Here is a 7,681-nt window from a genome sequence, read left to right as displayed (position 1 = left end):
TAAATAAAAAACAAAAGAACTGAGAATAAGGTTCTAAAAGCAGAAATTAGTTCAAAGGTGCTTATCTTAGTAACTCAAAGGCAAGAGTGCAGCTTCACCAACGCGTTTCATCCAATGGGACTTTTTCAAGGGATGTTAGCTAGCAGGCATGAGTCCATATTTATACCAAGCTTAAACAGAACTAATTAGTCAGCCTCATTACAATTAGTGACCTCATATCCGGTCTGACGGAGTGATTTAGCAGAGGAAACTTCCAAACCACTCCTATGAATGAGTTAAATTATTTATAACGTAAATGGGATTCCAGTAATGTCCAGATCTTTCTAATATTAAGTAGAACTTAGTGTGAAACTTAGCGGTACTTCCGCCCAAATGACTCCAAGTTTCCACCCTCAGTATCAACATCCGCCCGCTTCCGGGTCTTAGGCAGTAGGATCGGCGACTGCTGTAACTTCCGCCCTCACTTCTGGCTCCACGCGGCATCCGTACATCAATGTCCGGGAATGGAATCGCGGGTGGTCAACTCCCGTCCTGTCCACATGACCCCCAAGCAGATTCCAATGCTCGTCATCTCTGCAAGTACCCGCCCATGGACGACATCATCGAGACCTCACTCAGGTCTCGCGCTTCCAGAAATAGGCACTGCCGTGGGTCTGCGGAAGCAAAAAAACTCAGTAATTTTAAGACACTTAAAAGCGCCATTTTGAGAAAGGGTAACTTAGCCCAAACTGTTAATGTTAATGGATACACCAATTGGATAAACATAAAGTGCAAGTGGCATTGTAAAACAATAAGCCTCAAATCTAGCAGCAGGTTTTAAAAATACAGCATCAAGTTCTAAATGGCAAAAAGGAAGATGGAGTAATAGAAAAATAATTGTGTAATTTGGAATGTAATAAAATTGACGACATGGTACAAATCACTAACTGGTTAAGAATAATATTAATGAAGAAAAAAAAAGAGAACATAAGAAAACACTGGCTGATTAAAAAATAGTAGTAAAAGACAAGCAAGGGTCTTACTAAAAGGTTTAGAAAATAATTTTAAAACTAGATAATTTATGAATAAATTAATTATTTAAAGACGGAGGAGGGGGTGGATAAAATTCATGAGTAACCACGGAACCAAGGAAGAGAGTTAAAACCATTCAGAGACCCAGTGGCTATCTTACGCCCTGTTGTAAGTATGTATGAACACTACAACACCTGGTATTCCCAGGAGGTCTCCCATCCCAGTACTGGCCAAGCCCATATATGCTTAGCTTCCAAGATCGGACGAGATTGGGCATATACACAATGGTTTGGTTGTAGGTTCTTATTAACATACACAACTACTGCCTTGTCTCTTACAAGAATGGAGCAATCTCGTAACTCTTATTAAATCCTTGTGGAGCCATGGTATTTAACTCGAAGATCCAGAACATTTCTCTTCTTGATAATTTGTTCCCTAGATCACCCCCTCTCTCTCCTAATTTAACATGCTCTATTGCTTTAAAAGTTAAGTCCTCCGGGTTGGAATCATGATAGACAGAAAAATGTTTGGACACCGCATGTCCCTCAACCTTGTTCCTGATATTTCGAACATGTTCTTGAATTCGCAATTTTAACGGTCTCTTAGTTTTTCCCACATATTTTAAACCACATTTACACTCCAAAAGGTAAATGGTGGAGATGGTATTGCAGTTCATATAGTTCTTGATTTTAAATTCCTTTGAACCATCAAAGTTGTGAAATACTTTCCTTCGTGGGTGGATATATTTACAGACATTACAATGTCCACACTTATAGCAACCTAAACACTTGGGGAGGATTTTGTTGGTTTGAGATGTCCTACTTTTGATCATACTAGGTGCTAGAATGTCCTTTAGGTTCTTATTTTTCTTATAGATTATATCAGGCCTTGAGGGGAGGATCTCTTTCAGGACTGGGTCCATGAGCAAGATATGCCAGTGTTTCTGTAAGGAGCTTCTAATGTTGTTCTCGTGTCCATTGTAGGTGGTCACAAAAGGCACACGGTCTTTTTTCTTTCTCCGATCTTTGTTTCTAAAATTCAGCAAGACATCCCTTGGCAAGTCTTTCATTTTCTCTGCTGCCTGTGATAACAATTCAATGGGGTAACCTTTGCTTAGAAATCTCTCCGTGTAGACTTGAATTTGTTCATCACAGTCTTGTTCTCTCGTACAATTGTGCTTGATTCTATAGAACTGAGAATAAGGGATGTTGGTTTTCCATCTTTTAAGATGTCCACTTTTAAAATGTAAATAACTATTAGTGTCAACCTTTTTAATATAGTTATTCGTAATGATCTCATCATTAGCATATGATAAAACCAGATCTAAAAATTCCACCGATATATTACTAAAATGGGACGTGAACTTCAAATTAAAATCATTGGTTGCAATATATGTTAAAAATGTATTAAAAAGTTCCTCAGAACCTTCCCAGATGATTAAAATGTCGTCAATATATCTCTTGTATAATACAATATTTTTATGAAATGGGTTGTTCTTGTATATGTGATTGTCTTCCCAATGCCCCATAAAAATGTTCGCAAAGCTAGGGGCAAAAATAGTGCCCATAGCCGTGCCACATATCTGTTGGTAAAAAACATCCAAAAATTTAAAATAATTGTGAGTAAGAATAAAAGACATCAAGTCACATAAAAACTCTCGATGAAGGGGACTAATGGATTTGTCCTTTTCTAGGACTTTCCTACATGCATTGATCCCTTTGTCATGCTCAATGCAAGTATACAAAGCCTGTACGTCTATCGTAACCCAGGAATATGTTGGTTGCCATTTAATCCCCTTTAAACATTGCAAAACGTTTGTGGTGTCTTTCAAATATGAGTCCAGTATAATAACGTATTTTTGTAAAAAAACATCAACATATTCAGAAAGATGGGAGGTGAGCGAGTCTATACCAGCTACAATAGGGCGCCCTGGAGGTGATGTCATCGATTTGTGAATTTTAGGTAAAAAGTAAAATATAGGAGTCGTGGGGTTGGTTTGCATGAGAAACTGAAATTCATCCTTGTTTATAACTCCATTACGGAGACCACATAACAAAAGTGCCCTCATGTCATCTAAATATTCTTCTACAGGGTCTCCCTTTAATGGTCTATATGAGTTCATGTCATTCAGTAATCTTTCAGCTTCTTTGAGATAAGCTTCTCGATCCATGATGACCAAACCCCCCCCTTTATCAGCTTGTTTTATTATCACATCTTTATTCTTTTGCAATTCCTTCAGGGCATGTTTCTCTTCATTTTTCAAATTCTGTTTTTGTAGTTTTTCTTCTACTTTCCCTCCCTCACATAGGTCTTTCTTTACTTTTTCATAGAAAACTTCTATGTGACTGCCTTTAGACTCTAAAGGATAGTAGGTGGATTTACATTTCAATCCTGATTTTGAAGTTAACTGCATAAAGTTTTTGATAGGAGCTGATTCCTTTCTTACAAAGTGTCTTTTTAGTGTCAGGTTCCTCACAAATTTATTCAAGTCTATATATACGTCAAATTTGTTCATATTGGATGTTGGTGCATAATTTAACCCTTTGCTTAGTAAACTGATCTCGGATTCTGTTAATTGGTGTTGTGATAAGTTGAAGATGCCTTGTTGTTGGAGATTCATAGGAGATATCTTCTCTTTAGGTTTCTTCCTCCCGCCCCATGAAAAAAGACCGTGTGCCTTTTGTGACCACCTACAATGGACACGAGAACAAAATTAGAAGCTCCTTACAGAAACACTGGCATATCTTGCTCATGGACCCAGTCCTGAAAGAGATCCTCCCCTCAAGGCCTGATATAATCTATAAGAAAAATAAGAACCTAAAGGACATTTTAGCACCTAGTATGATCAAAAGTAGGACATCTCAAACCAACAAAATCCTCCCCAAGTGTTTAGGTTGCTATAAGTGTGGACATTGTAATGTCTGTAAATATATCCACCCACGAAGGAAAGTATTTCACAACTTTGATGGTTCAAAGGAATTTAAAATCAAGAACTATATGAACTGCAATACCATCTCCACCATTTACCTTTTGGAGTGTAAATGTGGTTTAAAATATGTGGGAAAAACTAAGAGACCGTTAAAATTGCGAATTCAAGAACATGTTCGAAATATCAGGAACAAGGTTGAGGGACATGCGGTGTCCAAACATTTTTCTGTCTATCATGATTCCAACCCGGAGGACTTAACTTTTAAAGCAATAGAGCATGTTAAATTAGGAGAGAGAGGGGGTGATCTAGGGAACAAATTATCAAGAAGAGAAATGTTCTGGATCTTCGAGTTAAATACCATGGCTCCACAAGGATTTAATGAGAGTTACGAGATTGCTCCATTCTTGTAAGAGACAAGGCAGTAGTTGTGTATGTTAATAAGAACCTACAACCAAACCATTGTGTATATGCCCAATCTCGTCCGATCTTGGAAGCTAAGCATATATGGGCTTTCCCAGTACTGGGATGGGAGACCTCCTGGGAATACCAGGTGTTGTAGTGTTCATACATACTTACAACAGGGCGTAAGATAGCCACTGGGTCTCTGAATGGTTTTAACTCTCTACCTTGGTTCCGTGGTTACTCATGAATTTTATCCACCCCCTCCTCCGTCTTTAAATAATTAATTTATTCATAAATTATCTAGTTTTAAAATTATTTTCTAAACCTTTTAGTAAGACCCTTGCTTGTCTTTTACTACTATTTTTTAATCAGCCAGTGTTTTCTTATGTTCTCTTTTTTTTTCTTCATTAATATTATTCTTAACCAGTTAGTGATTTGTACCATGTCGTCAATTTTATTACATTCCAAATTACACAATTATTTTTCTATTACTCCATCTTCGTTTTTGCCATTTAGAACTTGATGCTGTATTTTTAAAACCTGCTGCTAGATTTGAGGCTTATTGTTTTACAATGCCACTTGCACTTTATGTTTATCCAATTGGTGTATCCATTAACATTAACAGTTTGGGCTAAGTTACCCTTTCTCAAAATGGCGCTTTTAAGTGTCTTAAAATTATTGAGTTTTTTTGCTTCCGCAGACCCACGGCAGTGCCTATTTCTGGAAGCGCGAGACCTGAGTGAGGTCTCGATGATGTCGTCCATGGGCGGGTACTTGCAGAGATGATGAGCATTGGAATCTGCGCGGGGGTCACGTAGACTGGACGGGAGTTGACCACCCGCGATACCATTCCCGGACATTGATGTACGGATGCCGCGTGGAGCCAGAAGTGAGGGCGGAAGTTACAGCAGTCGCCGATCCTACTGCCTAAGACCCGGAAGCGGGCGGATGTTGATACTGAGGGTGGAAACTTGGAGTCATTTGGGCGGAAGTACCGCTAAGTTTCACGCTAAGTTCTACTTAATATTAGAAAGATCTGGACATTACTGGAATCCCATTTACGTTATAAATAATTTAACTAATTCATAGGAGTGGTTTGGAAGTTTCCTCTACTAAATCACTCCGTCAGACCGGATATGAGGTCACTAATTGTAATGAGGCTGACTAATTAGTTCTGTTTAAGCTTGGTATAAATATGGACTCATGCCTGCTAGCTAACATCCCTTGAAAAAGTCCCATTGGATGAAACGCGTTGGTGAAGCTGCACTCTTGCCTTTGAGTTACTAAGATAAGCACCTTTGAACTAATTTCTGCTTTTAGAACCTTATTCTCAGTTCTTTTGTTTTTTATTTATATTATTGGGCCTGTGCAATACTTACCATTTTGAAATTTGCACTTTATTCCAATACTGTGGTGTTGAAAATTCTTCATCTGCTTTTTAACTCAGTCATTTAATACTATTAATATCTTTGCTCCAAAAATTTTTTTTTTTATATTTCTTTTTTTTTTTTTAGATATTAGCTTGACATTTAAAGTCATATGTAATTTGTGCGTTTTTATTTCATGTATTCATGTCAGTGTGTCCTTTTGAACTTTTGATTAAAAATCTTTTTTATATATTTATTGCACTGTGCACTTTCTAAGTGACGCCTGTCGCTGTATCATTCACTTCTCCCACATTTTCGTTTGGGATTTGCCCTAATCCCTCTTATTGGTATTCAGCTGACACCTTTAGGTAGTGCGTCTTGTTACATATATATACCTTTCACTATATTCGTTTATTACAGTTTAAATTATTTCTAGCACTTTATTCACTGTTGTTGGCTGGCGCCATAGCCATCACATTTGTTCTATATATATATATATATATATATATATATATATATATATATGTATTTTCAATACCAGCGTCAGGTGCTCTCCTATGTAATGCTGCAATCAGGATACCACAAATAGCCAATGAGCGGTGTGCTGCCTACACATTGACTATATATATATATATATATATATATATATACACACATATATATTATGGAGATGTGCGCCGACCCCCATGTTTTGGTTTTGGTTTTGTATCTTTATCTCCTCGTGTTTTGGATCTGGATTGGTTTTTACCAAAGCTGCCCTAAAGTGTTTTGGTTTTGTTTTTGGAACTGTATTTTTCTCTAAATAAAACATATGAACAGCTAAAATCGCATAATTTGAGCCTGTTTTGTTGCTACAGTATTATTAACCTCAATAACATTAATTTACACTAATTTATAGTCAATTTTGACCACCTCACAACTCACAATATTGTTTTCATCCAGTTTAGGCCCAAAATTTGCACCAAGCTAGCTGACTGACTGAGCAAAGTGACAGCAGTGGGCGGCACAAACACTTGGCAGTTCAACTTCCAACATGGCACATCAGGAAAGAAATGTTTTTAATATTCAAGAGGCCTGAGGGAGTTGGAGTATGTATGTCGCTGAAGTCAGGGAAAGTAAGGGTTGATTGGTAGAAAATTTTATTTTATTTTTTGATTCCAAAGTAAATTTATGAGGGAAAAGGGGAGGGAAGGAATTTACAAAAAAATATTTTATTCATTCACATCAGTCCTTGCCCCAAAAGAATCCTTGAGCACCATGCCTGCTGCTGCTGGGAGTGGATTTTCATACCAGAAGGGGACCAGGAAGACTACTAGTAGTGCTTACCAAAACAATTGACTGTTAAATAATCCTTTGCAAAGATTCCACTTAAAACTTTTTTGCAACCTGTACAGGGACATTAAAAAAACCTAGTGGCCTTCAAACTGCCATTGTACCCACTGTCCACTTAACCAGTACAGATGGACAAGCAGAACAGAGCAAATGCAAGATTTCAGATTTAAGGTTTAAGTCTTACGTTGTGTCTTTCTTGAGAATCCTGTGCCTGCTTCTGCTGCAAGGAGTGGATTTTCATCCCAGACGGGGACCAGGAAGAGTGATTTCCAAAACAATTGACTGTTAAATAATCCTTTGCAAGGATTCCACTTGAAACTTTTTCACAACCTGCACTGTGACATAAAAAAACCATAGTTAGTTAGTGGCCTTCAAACTGCCATTGTACCCACTGGCGTCTTAACCAGCACAGATGGACAAGCGGAACAAAGCAAATGCAAGTTTTCAGATTTAAGGTTTAAGTCTTACGTCATGTATTTCTTGAGAAACCTTGAGTGCCATGCCTGTTGCTGGGAGTAGATTTTCATCCCAGAATGGATGAAGACAATGTTTCTTCTTCCCAACAGACACAGATCTGAAGAGATGTAAAGAACTGTTGATAAGCAACTTGTCAGCTCAAGTGGCATGGATGCAGCGATGG

The 7,681-nt window shown here is 37.8% G+C and overlaps 2 pseudogenes; one reads left to right on the top strand and one right to left on the bottom strand.

Moving 5' to 3' along the window:
- Nucleotides 1-1,193: 1,193 nt before the first annotated feature.
- Nucleotides 1,194-1,312, bottom strand: LOC148522825 (5S ribosomal RNA; annotated as a pseudogene).
- Nucleotides 1,313-4,383: 3,071 nt separating this feature from the next.
- LOC148522824 (5S ribosomal RNA) lies at nucleotides 4,384-4,502 on the top strand (annotated as a pseudogene).
- The last annotated feature ends 3,179 nt before the right edge of the window (nucleotides 4,503-7,681 follow it).

This window comes from Taudactylus pleione, unplaced genomic scaffold (assembly GCF_031769625.1).
Source record: "Taudactylus pleione unplaced genomic scaffold, aTauple2 ptg000138l, whole genome shotgun sequence".
NCBI classification, from domain to species: Eukaryota; Metazoa; Chordata; class Amphibia; order Anura; family Myobatrachidae; genus Taudactylus; species Taudactylus pleione.
This window is presented reverse-complemented; position numbering and strand designations above follow the sequence as displayed.